Source organism: Lissotriton vulgaris, chromosome 6, assembly GCF_964263255.1.
Source record: "Lissotriton vulgaris chromosome 6, aLisVul1.2, whole genome shotgun sequence".
NCBI lineage: Eukaryota > Metazoa > Chordata > Amphibia > Caudata > Salamandridae > Lissotriton > Lissotriton vulgaris.
This window is the reverse complement of record NC_141694.1, coordinates 408,046,609-408,067,359: the sequence shown is the minus strand read 5'-3', so window position 1 is coordinate 408,067,359 and position 20,751 is coordinate 408,046,609. Positions and strand designations below refer to the sequence as shown.

Below are 20,751 nucleotides of genomic sequence, written 5' to 3'. Positions count from 1 at the left end.
CACCTTGACACACCTCTTCTGCTGTTGCCCTAAACCTAATTGTTACTTGCTAGATGTAGTGAAAGATATAATGAGATCTTCAACATGGTTGTCCCAAAACCCCCCTGCTATATGTTGCTAGGGCTTCCAAATGCACTGGCCTACCCTGCTTGAGAAACAAGAAGGATAAATGTGACCACACATATCTCTGACAGAATCACTTCGGACTGTGATATGTGGTCCTGCTCTCTCAGAGTATGTGTGAGGGGGATAGCAGGTAAGGTAGACTACTTTAATTTGCTCGAGGGACAGAATTCCAGAAATTCTTCTTTGTATTTTAAGAGTAAATGTGGACCTACAGAGAGAGGTAAAAAGGTGTTTGATAATAGTGATACCTATGTATGTGTGAAACATGGACAAAAAGAGCAGGGGGGAACTGAGGGAGGTGGAAAACAAGGTGAAGGCATGCTTGGGGGCAGGCCACATACATTTTTTTGTGGGCTAGGGAGGACACTCACCAGGGGAAAAAAGCAGGATAACAGAATTTATGTACTAAATGCTTCCCTCAAGGCATCTCTTCAGATTATATGAATGCAGCTCAAGTGGAAGATAAGGAGGACAAGGATCACGAACAACCTTCTGAGTGGCATTGCAAATTAGAGTCTCACTCTCCTTGTCTGGGATGTCATTTTGTAACTTATTTCCCATTGAAGTACACGCTGTTGATATGTACTCATGTAAAATTATATATCCATATTATTTTCCACAAGCCTATACTCAGTAGCAATTCAGTCCGATGATTCCAAGCCTGAACTGGAGATATATATATATATATTGGTTACCAATCCGCATTCACTCACGATCAAGGATGGCATTGACACCGTGAATTCGACTCAAGTAAAAGTTTTATTCCAGCAAGCTGCTACAGACATGTTTCGGCGGAAGCCTTCGCCTTGCTCACTTCATCTGCCATGAATGACGCTATCAGTTATATACATTTTAGCACATACACAGTTACCTCACTGTGATTGGTTTCACATTGCCTTGGTTACCATAGAAGTGACAGTATTCAAGACAACAGACATAGAAGAGTTTAGTGCATACAAAATTGCAAATAATAAACGTAAATTCTCCAAATATTGCTTAAAGGTTAACCCCAAAATTGTGCATTTATAATTTCGTGTAAAATGCCCAATTACCAAATTAGATTAAAACACATACAATTGAATAACGTAAATGTCTACCAAGTGGTATACTGGTTACATGCACATTTTGAAATATGGTGTTTAGGTTAGCATTTGCTAAATAGGGAGAGAAAGACCTGATCCTACATACGTGCTGAGGAAATATGCAAATTTGTGTAACTCCATAGAATGTTGGTGAATACACGCTTATGTAACGCATTAAATGAGTTGACATTCGGTATACCTACGTGTGTGTTTAAACAAATCGCATTGCATCTGCAGATAAATACGTATACATAGTGACCATGCCACACATCTCATTCTGCCCTTTACTATAAAATGTAAACAGACAGTTGTTTCAAATATAGAATTCGCACGAAAGGATACTCAAACGAGCCTTGTCTCCAAGTGGAGTGAAATAACGTGTGAAACACTATATATAGTACAATATGTGGCTGAAAACACACAGTTATATACCTTTAAGTACATCTCTGTCCATTACCCTCAGAATGACTACAAACATTAATGTAGATACAGTCGGTCTCCCTTAGTGCTGAAGCACTGTCATTATGTGCTATAAAAAAGTAAAATAGGCCTAAATGAAAAAAAGTATATACATAAGTGAAGTTGCAGATGTTTGGGAGTGGGTTGGGTTAAGGGAGTGGGCTAAGCTGAATTATAGGTGTACTGTCAGTGCTTCATCAGCATTTAACCCATTAGGGATCTTGGAATCCAAAAGAATTATGTATCTGGATTCCAGACGCCGTAAGGCCAGTCTGCGGTTTCCCCCTCTGATATTTTTTGCAATGCTGTCGATGACAAAGTAAAAAACCTTAGAGATTCACTGCAAAAAACACAGGTTTCAGGGACGTTATAGTTTTTTTTTTTCTTCAAAAGGACCTTTATTTGGTCTTACACAAGGTACACAGCCGTGCGCCTACAACCCTGGGGCCGGCAGCATATAACAAAAAGAGTGTATAATAGAATGACACAGCCCTTTGGCCGACAACCCGGAGGTCCGGAGGTGATTCAGAGATATATATAGCAATAGGTAATTCTCTTGCGAAGAAACGAAAATGACAAATCTTTTTGTTTGAACTGAGTTTTAGTTTAAACAAGTTACAATCCCAACAAAGAAACAAACAGTGATCACTTCACCACAGCATTCTCCCTCCCGACATCACCTAATTGTATGTTAGCCTACATCATTATGGCATACCTGACATTTCCAGTTTACTCAGGACATTCCTGGGGTCGTGTTTTCAGATAATTAAATAACACCAATAATCTTTAGGTCTAGATCCTGCTGGGAGTTCCTCCTCATAGGTCGTTAGTGTGTCTTTACAGTAAGTGAGGTCTTCCAACCAGTGCTGCAATAATGGATACCTAGAACCATTCCAGTGTAGCAAGACCCTACGTTTTGAAATTAACAGTGCTATAACACAAAACTTTCGCTTCTTCCCTTGTATCTGGGGGACAAGGCCCAGCAAACATACTCGTATCGAACATTCAATTGGAACCTCCAGCATATCACTCAAAGCCCCCGTCACCTGAACCCAATAGTCCGCAATTTTCGGGCATTGCCAAGCCAGGTGTATGAAGTCTGCATCTTCCATTTTACATCTTTTACATCTGGAATCTGCACACAAGCCGTACTTGTAAAGTCTATGCGGTGTATAATACATTTGGTGTATATATTTCTAGTGAATTATCCTTAAATTCCCATTTGGCGTCAGCATGTTAGTTAGCATGCATGTTACGGACCAGTCCTCAATAGATATTGGTACTGTCATGACATTACTCCACTTTTGTCTTGTTTTCTCGGTATCATCTGCAATATCCTCTTGTAGTCTAGTGTACAGTCTAGAGACTATGTGAGCCTGAGTAGGAGCCGTTAATATAAACTGCAGTGAGGACATTTGCTGGGGTTCTTCCGGATAAGTTTTATAGAGGTCCTTCACTGCCCTTTGTAGCCGGTAATATGTAAAATTAAACAGCAATGATGGATTGCTGATATATCTCAGGCTCTCCAACTGTTTAAATTGACCCAGCTCATATAGATCGCCCATTTTGTCTATCCCTGCTTGTTGTAGAATTTTCATGCCAATAGCTTCCTGAGTGACCGTGAGCTCCGACTGTAAGGCTGGCGCATACAGTGGAAGTTTGTCCGCCTTTTTGCCCATCAGGTGCCAGACTGTGTTGGTAGCGTCAATAGTGTTGATATCCCGAGCATGCAATGGTGGTCGTTTGTGTGGCAATATGGCCAATAAAGGGATAGGGTATGCATCTCCTGTTTCAACCGCTATGTGCGACATATATGGTATTTCATAGTACCTATATTGCGCGAACTGCGCTTGTGCACAGAGGTAGTACAGAAAGAAATCAGGTATTTTAAACCCAACCCGTACATAGGGCAATGTTAACGTATGTAATTGGCTTGTTTACCTGCCCAAATGAGATGGAGGACTAATTTGTTAATATTTCAAAAGACTTCTGCTGGTGGCTTAATGGGGATGTTATTGAACAAATAGAGGAATTTTGTAAGAAGTACCATCTTCACTATGGCAGCCCTATCCGCCAGCGAAAGGGGCAACTTGTTCCAGCGAGCCATTTTGTCCGCTAATTCGGAAATGACCCTCCCATAATTCGTTCGGATGACTAGCTCAGGTTCTCTATGGTACCAAATGCCTAGATGCCTTGTGGGTTCTTCCCTCCATTTTAGCGGGTAATCAAATGTAAATGGGGTAGTGCTGCCTGTTAACGCTATTATTTGGGATTTTGACCAGTTAATTTGCAGGCCTGAATGCTGGCCGAATTTTATATATTTGCGTAGTAAGGGGTTGAGGTTTTGGGCCGGATCTTTAATATACAGCAACATATCATCCGCATATGAGGATATATGTAGTGGTCGTGTTGGGAATTGGAGTGCCGAGTAGTGATGGTGTTGTCTTATCTTGCATGCAAGTGGTTCCAGTACCAGCGCGAATAGCATAGGGGACAATGGGCATCCCTGCCTTGTTACCCTGCCTATTATGATCGGGTCCGAGATGTAACCATTCACTTTTATGCGGGCCGATCGGTCTGTGTATAGCATCGATATCCATTGCGTGAACATTATTGGAAAGCCCATGCGCTGCAGAACTGCATGTAAGTATTCCCATTCAATCATGTCAAACGCCTTGGCGGCATCTAACAGGACCGCCGCAGCTTTTGTTTCAGGGGTCAGATAATGAGATAATGCAAATAATGTGCGCGTGTTATGTGTCGTTGACCTTTCTGGTATGAAACCAGACTGATCCGCTCTAACCAACAACGGCATCAGGGGCTTAAGTCGTGTAGCAATTACACTCGCAATGATCTTAGTATCTACGTTTATGAGTGATAACGGCCTGTATGAGTCGCAATAATCTTGATCTCTACCCGGCTTCAATAACGCCACTATCATTGCTTCACGGAGGGATGCTGGGAGTTTCTGTTTTTCGTGAGCATCTCCATACATTCTTACCAGATGTGGAGCTAGTCAATCCGCAAATGCTTTATAAAATTCTCCCGTAAATCCATCTGGCCCTGGTGCTTTGCCGTTTGGGAGGGCTTTTATGATATTGGTTACCTCCTCTACCGTTACAGGTCGGGATAATATGCTCTATGTGCATCTGATAGCCACGCAATTTCTACATCTGCCATATATTCCAGTATATCGGCCCTCGACACCGTGTGGCGTGACTCATACAATTGACCATAATTTGCTCGAAATTCATCTAGTATGCCCTTCATGTCATATTTGATGTTTCCCGTGTGATCTTCCACCTTGTGTATGTATTGTGGGGCATGTCCAGTGCTGAATTTTTGTGCTAGGGCTCTCCCAGGTCTGCCTCCTTCCCCGTATGCCCTTGCCTTCCAGCGATTTGAGACATAGTTAAGTTCGTCCATGGCATACTCCTGGTGCTCAGTCAGAACTTCCTTTATTTCACCCAGTATGGAGGAGTCTCTGGAGTGTTCATATCGTCTTTCTAACTCACGTAGTTTGGATTCCCTAACATGCAGTTGTCTTCTTATATCTTTAAGGATTCCCGCAGTAGTGCTGATACATGTTCCCCCTATTGTCGCTTTAAATGCCTCCCACTATAGCTCTAGGTCCTCAGTTGTTGGAGCATTTATATCGAAATACTCCACTATAGCTTTGTGTACTGTGTCTGTGTATACCGTGTCCAGGAGTGCCGGAGCATTAAACCGCCAGGTAAACGGAGGGGATGTGTAGTATGGTATTTGTAAGGAGAGTAGTACCCGGCTGTGGTCCGATAGTGTACGCGGGAAGTGCTGAATGGAGGTCGTCCATAGGGATACCTCTCCCGATCCCAGCCAGTAGTCAATTCTTGACCAGCTATTATGTGCTGCAGTTATGTGTGTGACTTCTAAATGAGCTGGGTGCCGTGCCCTCCAAATGTCAGTTAGCTGTAAATCTATCATAGCATCTTATAGTGTCTCCAACGCCCTTTTATGTGGCTCTGTAGTATTCTTTGAGCGGTCTAGTCCATCCTTCAGGGCAATATTGAAATCTCCGCCCCATATTAAGTGTGCTACATGTAAGTAGGAGATCGTGTGCCATAAGTGAGTGTAGTACGCGGGGTCATCTATGTTTGGACCATATGTGTTTATTAACGCTACAGTATGATTACGAAGAATGCCAATCACTATGACATATCTACCTTCTGTGTCCTTAAGCACACTTGAGACCCTGAAGTTAACCCCTTTTCGTATAAAAATGCTTACACCTCGTGAATAGGAGGAATAATTCGAGCTGTGTACTGTCTCAGCCCATCTACTACCTAGTTTTAGTGACGCATTTACTGCAATGTGTGTTTCCTGAAGAAATGCAATAACCACCTGTAGTCTGTTAAAATAAGCAAATAGTTGGCAGATTTTTTTGGGGTTATTGAGACCCCTTACATTCCAGGTGAGTAGTTTTAGTTGTGCCGATTTCACTCCATTATCAAATGTTATATTTTGTAACACATTAACATGGTGCCACATTGCCGCAATAACATATGACTTTGCAAAAAATCAATCATTAGGTTGCCCACAACATCGTACATTCTGGGTGTTCTGGAGTTTGCAATGCATCTCAGGTTCAGTAATCTGTAAGTAACATTCTCAAACACCCCCCCCCTCCCCCCCTCCCCCCTCCCACTTCATCAACCCAACCCTGCCAAAGCCATATCCCTGAATTAGTTAACCTGTGTAAACAACTTGTGTTGGGGAACACCCACATGGGGGGTTCACCGGGTGCACACCTCTCCACCCACATTGGGATGTGGACAGGTGTACTGTCATTAATTTAGCAAATATGAACTGTGTATTCTCGAACATTCTGCACTGTAATAGTTCTGCAATGAGGTGCAGCATTCTTCAACATTTCAACATTAATCCTTATCTGGCCTTTTAATCTGAGTGTGATCACCCACCCCCACTACATGGTGCAGTAGTTCCATTGTCCGGACTCAGGTAGTCTGCCATTCCATCAAATTTAACTCAAATAACAATAAGGCATTCTATGTGACCATATCCATAGTTGGGTGCCTGTGAGTTTACTCCCCATGGTTTGCTCAGTTTTGGAAGCACCCTAGTGCTGGTAGTACAAAAAGACATCCGTTCACGCCATTCCAGTGCAGCCCCACTGCGAACAGTGTCATTTCTACCGTGTATCCAAGCTTCAAAGATCTACAGGGTACATAACAACTGTGAAACATAGGAATAATCTTATAAAGAGGCGATATCCCTCGTCATGTGTGTATTAATGTCAATTTCGTGACCAACATGGCGTATGCCCTGAAATAGGGTCCTATACCGGATAATAGTGTCAGAGTCTGCGACCCTACTTATTCAGTGATTAACCATATGTACCTGAATTGAGTAGTTCAATCTTCCTCACTCTGCTGTTCATCTCTTCCAGTCACCTTACGCCTCCTGCTTAGCTTCTTTATATACTCATGGGCTGCTTGTGGCGTAGGGAGTATCGTAGAACGGCCAGCGCGGGTTACTTTGAGTTTTGCAGGGTAGAGCATAGAGTATTCAACTCCCAGGTCTCGCAGCTTTTTCTTAGCTGAGTGGAACTCTTTGCGGGCTAGTTGGACAGCCATGGTGTGATCCGGATAGAATTCCAATTTATTACCCTGGTGGGTGATGTCTCCTTTCTCCCGTGCCCATCGGAGGACTGTATCTCTGTCCCTGTAATTCAACAGGCGAGTGATGATGATGCGTGAGGGGCACCCGGTTTTGGTCGAGGTGCAACAGATCGATGCGCACGTTCCACCAGGAATACCGGTGACAACTCCCCGTCTCCGAAGAGGTCTTTGATGAGATCTTCAATATAGGTCTCCATTTTCCCAGTGTTTGTCGACTCTGACAGGCCCGCTATACGTACATTATCGCGCTTCCAAGTCTTCCGTCTTGTGACGCAGCGCTTCCAATGTTTTATGCATGTTGGCACAGGACTCAGTGGTGTTCCTGGACTCATCCTCTACTGCCGACAGTCTCGTTTCCGCCTCCACTAGTCTCTCTCCGTGTTTGTCCAACTTGGTGGCCATGTTGTCCACCCTTTGCGTCAGATTATCCAGTTTTCCCACTCATTCCCTGTAGGCTGTGCTGTATGGCACGGAGCACTTCCTCCATCCCATTGCCTTTGTCTCCATCATTGTCGCCTTCCATTTCTGATGGTGCCGTGGCCCCTTTGTTTTGTTTTTTCGCCTCGAACTGTAGTTTCGATTGTTGTTTCTCCGGTTTTCCCATCATGTATGTGTGGCGCGATATGTCCCAGCTTCTATTCAGAACAACGCCACTGGCAGTCTGCACCTCTGTCTCCGGCTTTTACGGAGTTAGCCCGTGCTTTGAAGTTTTGATATGGTGGCAGTGAAATAAAAGTTTGAGAGTAACTTACAAGACAACAGTTTTGTTAGCGGCTTTCTGGTAGGTGTTTACTCGAATGAGGTCCTAATTTCATTTCAGCCATTGATCTCGTGCTCCACCACGTTCTAGGATTCGCGCTACAGGCTGACCCTGGCTTTGAATTGGGTTGAATTTTCCCTTCGAGGCGACGGGTGCTTGTGTTATGTGCCGGTGCCATGTCGCTATTTATTGAGAAGGTGGTCGCAGTTAGAGCCCACTGTTGTTTGAGGGGGTCTTTGTGCTCAGTATCAGATTCAATCATGCAGGCAGATACTATATCCGGCATCCGTGATGTCTTGAGTCTCTGCTACTTGCCAATGGTTCCTCATTTGTGTCAAATACATACAGCCCATGTCTTAGCTTTCTATAGGCTGTGATCGAGCGTGTTGCTTCAGAAGGATCTCCTAGCTAGCAAATGTGTGATGCGCCGCATATAACTTCGCTTTGAGGGCCTCATATCAGTGTCAGTTCGCCATGCTGAGTTAGAACTCACGGGGCTTGCCGTGGCAGCAGGGCTGTGCTAAGTCTCAGCAGTTGGGCACATTAGCAGGACGTAGGTGCAGTGCATTTGTACAACGTGCGGTGTTAGTGCACAGCTGACTCAGTCTTTGACATCAATTGCCCGCTCCTCTTGTCTCCTTATCCCGGACTTCACCTCCGTGCACTACACTGCAGCCGCCATTTTGCCTCCTACTAATGCCGTGCTTATCCCCTCCTCCCGAGTACTCACGATTTGCATTTTGTTCGCTGAAGTGACAGTCGCTTTCTCATGCAGCCCCGTCAAGTATCAGGGAGTCCTCCAGGTTTCGCTGGGGCGGCCTTCATGCGCCGCGGGGGCGTTTCAGGGTTCCGACTTCATATCGCGGGCGCCGCCATCTTGTAGCCGCAGCTACGGTGTTCACTTTTCTCCTTCGAAGCGACTTCATAGCCACCCGTCAGCGTAATTACCACCCGCCGATCATTGTCCAGGTGTTCCAACGTCGATATTTGTCAAAAAGAGCGTAAATCCCGGTCAGCAGCACATCATTAATCTCGTTAGCAGTCACCCGTCCGGCGGAGCTGTCTCAGGAGTCAGCCATTCCGCAGTGCGCCCTCTAGCGCCCCCTCAGGGATGTTATAGTTAGTTGGACATTTCACTCATACAAAACCAGAGAAATTCAGCCGTTATAGTTAGTTGAGCTAACTATAACTGACGCCACCGCAATGCACTGCTGATGACATCACATATTACATCATTCATGACAGTCAGTGACATCACTGATGACATCTCAAATGACATCACTGATTACATCATCCAGTGACTGTGTGTTTCTGTAAAATGTAAATATGTTTAATACATTTCTATATATCTATCTCTCTCTCTCTGTCTTTCTCATTCTCTCTCTCTCATTCGCTCTCTCTCTCTATATATATATATATATATATATATATATATATATATATATATATATATATACATACATACATATATATATATTCAATGAAAAAACCATTCGTTTTAGGCCATATATAGTTAGGGATTTGCATTTACAAAACCTTATTTTACTCGCATAAAACCATTGAAATTCCATATATAGTTATAAGCGCTAACTATATATCGCGCACCCGCAATCCACTGCTGATGATGTCACATATTACATCATTCATGACATGGTTAGTGACATCACTGATGACATCACTGATGACATCTCAAATGACATCACTGATAAAATCACTGATGACAACATCCAGTGACTGTATGTTTCTGTAAAGTTAAAATATCTCTTACATATTGAAGAATGAGTGGATATATAAGTGTCTGGATGAAGGATTTAGTAGGTGCATGACTGACTGTATGAGTGAGTGATTAAATGTGTCTCACTGAGTGCATGGGTTAGTGACTAAACTGTCTTAATTTGTGCATCATTATATCTGTTGTTCTGTAAACTGTTGCATGTGTTGATAAGTAGCTATATGAGTAACTATATGGGTTATTGATTGGTTGCCCAAGTATTTGTATGGGATACTGAGTGTGTGTGTGGGTGGCTGGGAGGTGTATGACTCTGTGCATAGATGTGTGAGCAGTTGATTCACTAGATGTATGGTTTCAAAAGTGCATGTGGAAACAGCTGTATGGGCGGTTGACTGTGTGCATGAGTGCATTGGTGAGTGAATGGATATCTCAGTGCTACATGTCAAAGTAAGTACATATGTAAAACACAGTACATGTGAGAGTTGACATATATAAATAACTGTGCATAAGAGCCAGTGAATGTGTGAGTGGCTGTATGGATCATTGTGAACTTGTATCAGGGATTGTATAATAGAGTAAATATGTGTTAGTATATGTTTGAATAAGTAAAGTTTGTATAACTGTATAGTTGAGGAAATGGAGGTGTGATTGATTCTTTGCATGACTGACTAGGTGTGTGAGTAACTCCATGGATGAGTGACAGTCTGTGAGTGTCTGTTTACACTGATTGTATCTAAGGTTATATTATAGTCTGAAGAGGTTCATCGTATTATCACATGAATGATATCATCAGTGATGTTATCAGTCATGTCAAATGAGATGTTTTCAGTGATGTCATCAGTGATGTCATTTGAGATGTCATCAGTGATGTCATCAGTGATGTCACTAACCATGTCATGAATGATGTAATATGTGACATCATCAGCAGTGGATTGCGGGTGCGCGATATATAGTTAGCGCTTATAACTATATATGGAATTTCAATGGTTTTATGAGAGTAAAATAAGGTTTTGTAAATGCAAATCCCTAACTATATATGGCCTAAAACCAATGGTTTTTTCATTGAATTTTCAAGGTTTTGTAAATGCAAATTCCTAACTATATATCCACTATAACCTATGGTTTTTTCTGTGAATTTCATTGGTTTTTTAATAGCAAATATGAAAAGCTTTAAAATGTCAAGTACGTGATAGATAAAAACATTTTCGTATTTATGCACGCTGATGTGCTTTGAACGCTGCACCCCCCCCCTCCCCTCTTTTGTCTTAGTAGTACTCTCTCTTTGCAGATAGTGAACGGTAGTTAACGCAAGCCTTTGCCCCCGTTGTAATCCGTCGTGCCTGCTTGTCTCTCCATTTGATTGATTGTTGTCCAAGCATTTACTGTTTTAGAATTGGTTCTCTTTGGATCATTCTCTATTTACAAACAAGCACAAAGTCGCAATACTCTGTTTAGTCTTTGCAGATAGTGAAAAATCGTGTAAAAAAATAAAAGTAATCGAGCAAAATCAGTAGGCCACTAATTGGATCTCTTTTTGACCTCGCTAAAATAGAAATATTAGGAACAACCCTTCATGAGAAATACGAAAATAGTGAGATGAACTGAGCTCCACACCATGAGGGCTGCAAGACAGCTCGGCTCCATCACCCATCCCGCACAAAATAATGACAAACCCTATGCAAATATTAAAAATATAGACAACACACCAGCAAAGAAACAGGGTAAAACATTTTATTAAAAAACTATTTACATAACGTTGGTTTATAAGATGATGTCAGTAGTGGACCGATGTGTGAATAGATCGAAAGCAGCACAAGGCTCCAAGATCCGGATGGCAAGCTCCTGGATGTTGGGCGCCATAGTTCAGAGTTCTGAGTTTGAGCCTTTTTCAATGCCTGTGCTTTGTTGAATCAAAATGGCGGCTTGACACAAAGCTGACTCAAGCGTTGCTACTGATGCTAAGCAGACCAAAACTGGTTTTCAGTTTGTACATTTTTCTAGATTTTTCAATCCAAGTTTGGTTGACTTTGTAGAACGATGGCTTCAAATTTTCAACATACGGTGTGGTGGCGCTGACTGGGAGGGGGCGCTTCGCTCCTGCCCCCTCCCCAAGTAAGATTTTCATACGTGAAAGTACGTTAATGGTTTTGGTCCCTGAGTTTCTTCGATGTCACTGCCATTCTCAAATAGCATAAGTTCTGGATGTTGGGTGCCATAGTTAAGAGTTCTGAGCAGTGCTTGTAACACTGTCTGAAGCTTATTTCCACCTACTGCAGCTTCACTATTCTCAAAGTAAGTGAGTGTCGTTTGTGGACCTGACTGCATTAGAAAACAATGTGATATGTTACCTTCCTAAACAGCTTGACGGAGGCCCCTGAGGGGCGGTGTGATGGCCATGGACTCGGATAAGACGCTTGGCTCCGACACCCTCCCCAAGTCTTATAGCACTGGTGTAGCCTGAGATCGCCCCCGACATAGGCGGCCGGCTCCCGGGGTCCGGCGGAACTTTTTGCCTTTTGATGACTCTTCAATTCTGGACCTTGTCCCACAATCCGTTTCACCTGAAGACAAGCTGTAGTGGGGCGCCCCTTTACCGTTTTAGTTGCCATTCCGCCCGCTTTTGCTACACTGTGCCTCTTCCGCCATTCAGCTGTTTACCGCCCGCTCTTGCGACTACAGCGTCTCGCTCACCATGTAGTTGAGTTGCTCCCGCTCTTGCGGTGCAGCGATAGGCGGCTGCCACATGGCTCTCAAAATGGCGGCCGGCTCTTCGGTTTTGGGCCTGGTCCACTAAAATGGCCCTGGGACACATTGGAACTCGGACGCTTCCCTGATAGGGCTTGGGTCCCATTCTCGAAAAGCGTCCCCTCAGCCGTGAAGATTCTACAAAAGTCTTGGGGGCCTCCGACTCCCGCAGGCTTCTGGTGGGGAGCGGCTGCCATGATTGCTCGTGGAATGGCCACGACGGAGCTACGAGATGGTAGTGGTCTCATGCTGACGCCAGCTTTAGTCTGAAACATCCAGAAACACTGTAGACTACCAATTCGATCAGTTCCGGTAGCGCCCCAACATGACCCGGAAGAGAAGAACTTGCCCTCCCCTCTTTGACTGATGGTTCTTGTTGCCTGTCCCCTCTGTTGTCATTTAACAGAACTTTTTGGACTGCTGAAAGGGGTTGTGTTCTGAACGCTGGTTGGTGGAGACATTTTGACTATATTCTTGACCTACGTTGTCGCGTAATGCGTTATATGACACGCCGCGTTAGCGCACCCGGAAGTGATCCGAGGCGCAGCGCGCAGCGCGTAACGTAAGCATAACAGGTCATGTGACTTTTTAATAAAACTTTTCATTGGTTCATTTTACTTTTGTTAATTTAATGATGAAAAGCTTGGTCATATGACCTAAAAATTACGCTTTTTATTGTTTTCGAATATTTTTTTTTCAAACATATGTTATAATATTCCAGGCTAATGTACTTTCCCGGAAAATTTACAACTGTCTTGCAAGTAAAATATATTCCTTTTTCGAGAAAAAGGGCGTTTCTTCCTTCCATGACGGAACCGTTGAGTAAAAGAGATTCGGCCTGCTGTCTTAGTCGCCGATACGCCTGATTATCAGATTCTTATCGATCACTTTATGTTGCAGACATGAAAAACACAACTGCCCTTGACCATTTATCTTTACTGCGTTCCTACATATTATACCTTTTATCCGTCATGTAATTGGACTGCTTTATTTCACTTGCCTTTTACTGATTCAAAAACAGTGACTAAAAGTAAAAACTTTACCAATGTAAATACTACTACCGTGTTTTGTTTTAAAAACCTTTATTGTGAAAATGTCAGTATACAAATACGGGCCTATAACCACGTGGGCCGGCCACGGAGCAAACTGAAATCGTATATGATGAGGAGACATTTACACTGTAGAGGAACGTAACGAGCGGGCCATTAGGTTGCAAGAACTAAGGTGTCTAACAGTTGCGGAATCGGTGGACATACATTTTGTAATTAAAATAGGACAGGGCCACTTACAATAACATTTTCTAGATATACATTTGCGGGCAAGGAGTTACGAGTCCCATTTATACCGGCGCCATTTTGGGCGAGGCCGGGCAGGTCCAAGATATAGTCAAAATGTCTCCACCAACCATCGGCCAGACCAGAACCCCTTTCGGCCCTTTATGCTACAAGATGGTGTCTTCCATTCAGAAAATATTGTTGGCAGCATTTTGAAAGGAAACAGAAACAGCCGTTCTCCTAGTGAGTTTCACATTGTTACATTTAGGAAGAATGTTGAAGAGTAGTATGTGGAAAATCTGAAGCCATTTTTCTACAAACTCTTAATCAGACTTGGATGGAAAAAAAAACATGAAGAATGTACAAACTGAAAACCAATTTTTGTCTGTATAGCATCAACAGTAACGCTTGAGTCAGCTTTGTGTCAAGCCGCCATTTTCATTCAATCAATAGCGTCCCCCTGCACACATTCAGGGACCTGGTCGTGTCTTCAGATGAAACGGATTGTAGGAAAAGAAGCAGAAAGGAAAAGGCAAAAAGTTCCGCCGGACCTCGGGAGCCGGCCGCCTATGTCATGTGCGACCTTTGGCCACACAAGGGCAATAGTGAAGCTGCAGCAGATGCAAATAAGCTACAGACAATCTTACAAGCACTGCTCAGAAATCTCAACTGAGGCACTCAACATCCAGGACTTGCCATTCGAATCTTGGCGCCTTGTGCTGGTTCCGACCTATTCACACATCGGTCCTGGATCTCGGCGCGTTCGACTCACTGTACCGCAACAGTGACCACAATTCAGCTGGACAAGCCGCCATTTTCATTCACTCAATAGCGTCCCCCTACACACATTCAGGGACCTGGTCGTGTCTTCAGATGAAACGGATTGTAGGAAAAGAAGCAGAAAGGAAAAGGAAAAAAGTTCCGCTGAACACCACCTTGGGCAATAGTGAAGCTGCAAAAGGTGCAAATAAGCTTCAGACAGTCTTCAACTTACTCTGATTCTTATAATAAACTTCAGATAGTCTTACAAGCACTGCTCAGAACTCTCAACTGAGGCACTCAACATCCAGGACTTGCCGTTCGGATCTTGGCGCCTTGTGCTGGTTCCGACCTATTCACACATCGGTCCACTACTGACATCACCTCATAAGCCAACGGGGCACCCCACGCCGACTTTCGGCGCAGCATTGTAGGATGGCCACACCAGTGCGGCAACTTGCTGGACACAACATCGGGGCCATCCAGATCTCGGCGCGTTCGACTCACTGTACCGCAACAGTGACCGCAACTCAGCTGGACACGCCGTCTTTCGGCGCAGCATTGTAGGATGGCCACACCAGTGCGGCAATTTGCTGGACACCACCTCGGTGCCATCCGGATCTCGGCGCGTTCGAGTCACTGTACCGCAACAGTGACCGCAATTCAGCTGGACACGCCGTCTTTCGGCGCAGCATTGTAGGATGGCCACACCAGTGCGGCAATTTGCTGGACACCACCTCGGTGCCATCCGGATCTCGGCGCGTTCGAGTCACTGTACCGCAACAGTGACCGCAACTCAGCTGGACACGCCGTCTTTCGGCGCAGCATTGTAGGATGGCCACACCAGTGCGGCAATTTGCTGGACACCACCTCGGTGCCATCCGGATCTCGGCGCGTTGTGCTGCCTTCGGCCTATTCGCACATCGGTCCGCTACTGACGCCGCCTCACGTGCCAACGGATTTTCTACGCTTTTTGTAGCCCTATGCCGCATAACAGGTCATGTGACTTGTTTATAAAACTTTTCATTGGTTCATTTTACTTTTGGTTTCCTAAAGATGGAAGGCTTGGTCATATGACCTAAAAATAACACTTTTCATTGGTTTAGAACATTTTTTTTTCCCAAACGATGAAAGCCCCACCTTGTTTCTGGATCATTCAGACTGAAGCTGGCGTCAGCATGAGAGCACCACCATCTCGTGGCTCCGTCGTGGTCATTCCGCGAGCAATCATGGCAGCCGCTCCCCACCGGAAGCCTGCGGGAGTCGTGGGCCCCCAAAACTTTTGTAGAATCTTCACGGCTGAGGGGACGCTTTTCGAGAATGGAGCCCAAGCCCTAGCAGGCAAGCGTCCGAGTTCCAAGGTGTCCCAGGGCCATTTCAGTGGACCAGGCCCAAAACCGAGGAGCCGTCCGCCATTTTAAGAGCCATGTGGCAGCCGCCTATCGCTGCACTGCAAGAGTGGAAGCAACTCAACAACATGGTGAGCGAGACGCTGTAGCCGCAAAAGCGAGCGCAACTCAGCTAGATGGCCGCCACCTGGGGAGGCCCGTTCACGCCGCCTCCCCCACCCCCGGGCCGCCGCACGCCAATTTTCGGAGCAGCATTGTAGGATACCAAAACCAGTGCGGCAGTTTACTGGACATCACCTGGGTGCCTGTCGTACATGTTGTGTCAGCCATGTGACACTGGACACAGTCCCATCAACATCTCAACGCGTTCTGCTGCCTTGGGACTATTCGCACAACAGACCGCTACTGACGAGGCCTCCCCCCGCACCACCCGGGACGCCCCACGCTGTTTTTCTGTGCTGCATTGTAGGATCCCAAAACCAGTGCGGCACCCAGGCGACATCACCTGGGTGCCGTCCAGAACTCTGCACGTTGTGCTGCCTTGGGACTATTCGCACAAAAGACAGCTTCTAACCATTGTTGCTTTTTGTGTTGAAAAATGTTTAAATGTTTTTAGTTTTTGTTCCGTTCGTTATAGTTAATAGTTAATAAAGTTTTATAATCTTACTTTGTTGGAGTGTTATCTATTTTTTTAAAAACGGGTGAATGGGGCCTTGAATCGGGTTATTGTCATGTGTGGGCTTTGGAAGTGTGCTGCTGCAGGATCGGACATTTCAAACTCAAATGCACGTTCTTTTTCTTACCTTTCCGAAGCATGGAGCGCAATAGCAGGCAGAGAAAGGGTGATGCACGTGTTGAACACTACCTGACCTGGCAAGTTGCTGGCAGTGCCCCCCCGCCCGCTCCTGAAAGAGGGCACACACACACCGCCGCCCGAGTACTTCACAAATCTTTAAAAGACCATGCGCTTGTTCATGAGGCTTAAATGGTTTATCACCTCTTCTAGAACCCCTGCATCGACCCTCTGACGTTTCCTGGAAAAATTACCATGTAACACAATACCAAGCCCTGTCAGCTGAAACCCCCAAGGAATCGTGGGGCATATTATCAAGGGGGTTTATCTCCGCTTTTTTGGCTTTAAAAGCCAAGAAAGCGGAGATAAAAATATCTCCCTATTACCAAGCTGTCGCTAACACCAGTTAGTGACAGCTAAAAGGAGATAGCGACCATCTTGGGCCCCGCTTTGCATGTCAGTGATACTTATCACTAATGACATGCAAAGCGGGCGTGCCAAGATGTTAGCGACTGGAAACAGTCCCTAACATCGCTATCTCCTATTACCAACTTTTGGAGATATTCGCGCTAAGCGCGAATATCTCCAAAATCTAACACCTGCCCTGAGCAGTTCTTAGCCATGTTATCCAATGGGAGGTGGATAACATGGCTAAGAGCATTTGCTCGATAATACATGAATATCGCTGACTTTTCTGCGATAATAGCAAGGTTTATCTGCGATAAAAATCACCGATGTGCGGCGATAATTTTTGTCTCTAAACAAATAAGAGACAAAAATTATCGCTAGTTGTTCGTAATATGCCCCCGAGTTTTTGCTTGCAGAAATCGGGAGGCGGGAGACTAGCACTGAAATCAGTAGTCACACGCCTGAATCGGGAGGGTTGGCATGTCTGAATTCTCTACAGCTGGGGCCATAAACTACATCCGCAGGGGTAGGTGATAGCCTAGGTCCGGCCTGGACAATCGGACACAGAGGAAGAGGAGTGTCAGAGGGTGCGGTAGTGAATAGGGTGAAAGAGAGGTGTCGGGAGGGCACAGGGTGTGATTCTCAGAGAAGAGCAGCGCAGATGGGGGGAAGTATATGGCCCATGCATGAGAGACAGAGCGGGGATGACCAGTGCGTGGGGGAGATGCTTGCGAGGGTGGGAAGCCATGCTGAGGATCGGCGGCGTGCAGAGAGTGGGCCTGGTCAAGGCATCTAAAATGGCTGCCGTGCACGACAAAATTGTGGCATTGGACAAAAAGGCAAGATGGCGCAGACAATGTTTTTCAATAAGGATTCATTTATAACAAAATATTTACTCGCAGTGACAAAATGGTGGTCAACACTTCCTGATTTCCATCGAATCGAACGTTAACAAACGTCACGCAGCAAAAAAAAAAAAAAAAAAAAAAAAAAGCTCACGCACAGAGCAGTTTTTAACCATGTTATCCAATGGAAGGTGGATAACACGGCTAAGAGCATTTGCTGGATAATGCATGAATATCGCTGACTTTTCAACGATACTCATGCATTGTGGCCGATGTGCGGCGATAATTTTTTATCTCTAAACAATTAAAACGAAGCACAAAATGGCGAATTCCCGTTTCGCTACCAGTTTGCAGCCCAGTTCGCGGCCCGTGAAGCGCTTCTACCGTGAAAAATCATTTTTTTTTTCTTTTCCCCACGGGACCCTTTAATAACCCCAACAACATTCCTAGGGGGTCAAGAGGGGGATACCTTGCCCCCTTTCATTAAATTCCCCTTTCGTTTTTCACCTCTTCTTCTCTCTCGATCCTACCGAGAGACAAGATGGCGGCCGCTCCGGACTGTTTAGAATGTTGACAGACACCGGAGAGCCAATCAGCTTTCTGCACGCAAAGTTCCGAAACGCGAAAAGTAAGCGGACCGGATCGCTGCCCGGAGCGCTGTTACAGATATATATCTTGATTTAAACGTTAATTTCTCAAAATCCACTGAAGCACATATATTGAGACCTAGCAAAGGCACATCGGGCTAACAGTCCCTACAATTTTGCCAAGTTTCGTGCAAATCCATTCAGCCGTTCGAGCTAAAAGTGAGTCCAACCGCCCTATGGAAAACAATGCAAAAAACGCGTTTTGGGACCCCCCTTTTTTCTCAGCCCCCCCCTTGACGAAACCCCACCAAATTTTCAGGGGCTGCTCAGAAACAAAATGTGCCATTTTCCTGAAAATTTCAGCCGATTCCGTCCACAAACGCCAAAGTTATTAGACATAGAATTTTCAGAAATCCCATAGGGAATTAATCCTAACTATATATACCTACTGGCGATAGCCAGTAGGTAATATATATATATATATATATATATATATATACACACACACCGTGGTGTATTGAAGAATGAATGGGTGTCTAAGTTTCTGAATGGATGATTTAGTAGGTACGTGACTGACTGTATAAATGAGTGATTAAACGTGTCTTCCTGAATGCATGGGCTAGTGAGTAAACTGTGTGAATGTCTGTATCAGTCTGTCAGTTGGTGTGTAAGCGGCTGCATGGGTTGGTGAATAGCTACATGAGTGTCTATATGGGCTATTGATTGGTTGTCTGAGTATCTCTATCAGTGCCTGAGTGTCTGTGTGGGGAGGTGACTGGGCATTGATGTGTGAGTAAGTGATTCACTGGGTGTATGGGTTCAAGAGTGCATCTTTGAAAGGTGTTATGGGTGGGTGAGTGTGTGTATGGGTGTGTTGGTGAGTGAATGGATGTCTCAGTGTATGACACTTAAGCCAGCGTTCCTAATTGAGTTTATAATTGAAGAGATAAGCGTGTTTTTCTTCGTTTTATCTTTCCTTTTATTTTCTCTGTTTACTTAAATTATCGTGTTTTTTTTCCTCTTCTAATACAGTCTGTTCGTCCCAGTTTTACAGTCTTCTTTATCTCTTTTCCTTTTTCAGGTTCTTCACTTCCCTGCAATATAATTCCGGATCCCCACCGATTGTCCCTCGGAAGGAAACAGGACCCAGGTAAGACTTTGTCTTTACTTCTTCTAAGTGATTTAACCTATTTGTATTAGTTAGTGTGGTAGAGGGATGTGAGGATTTAACTACTCTTCTTGTCACTCAACCGTCACCAGTGCAGTCACTCCCTTATTTTTCTTTATTAGGGTCTCTTGTGATTCCCCACCTCAACCCTTCCTCCCAATGAGCCCCACTCTAAGTTTGCTCGTTTCTTTGCGCAGATTTCACCCAATTATGGACCCGGCCACGCTCCTGAGAGAGCCATGCTCCTCCGGGAATGTGGTTGGGCACCAGGCCTCTGTCTCTCCAGCGCCGGTCACTTTCTGTTCCAGAGCAACACTGCCTTTTCTTTTTGTCCTCCTCCTTCTGGCTTGTCCGCATCTTCCTCCTGACTCGTTGACTGAGTCCTGTATTCTTCCGGGGTCCTTCCTAAAAGGCTGGCGCCGCTTCCATCTCCTGCCTGCAGCAGAGTCCTGGTCACGTGAGCAGTCGGCCCTGTTTGAGATGCCTCGGTCACGCTGACGTCAGGATCAGCTGTGACTGCAGGCTGTAAGGAAGGGGGGCAAAGTGTCAGCTTCCTCCTCTCCTTCCCTTTCTATTTTACTATGTCGGGGCACATCGTGACACAGTGGTACATGTGTGAGTAACTACATATGTGAATGGGAGTATATAAATGACTATATGTGAGAGTGAGCGACTGTGAGAGTGGCTGTATGGATTAGTGTGTGCGTGTATCAGTGATTGTATAAGAAAGTAAGTATGTGTTAGTATCTGTATGAATAAGTGAGGTGTTGTTCATATAACTGTATAGGTGAGTAAATGGGACTGTGATTTATTCTTTGCATGACTGACTAGGTGTGTGAGTAACTCTATGGACGAGTGGCAGTGTGTGAGTGTCTGTATAGGTGTATGAATGCAACGGATAGTACTGTATTGATGAGTGACTGCTTGTATGAGTGATTGTTTGGGTGAATGAGTGGGTAGACCTAAGAATCAGTGAGTGGGTATGT

At 44.8% G+C, this 20,751-nt stretch overlaps 1 protein-coding gene across 1 annotated transcript in view; it reads right to left on the bottom strand.

Annotated features, from left to right (window-relative positions):
- Window positions 1–20,751, bottom strand: part of MCPH1 (microcephalin 1) — a 1,506,891-nt gene that overhangs the window by 746,665 nt on the left and 739,475 nt on the right. The window lies entirely within an intron of this gene.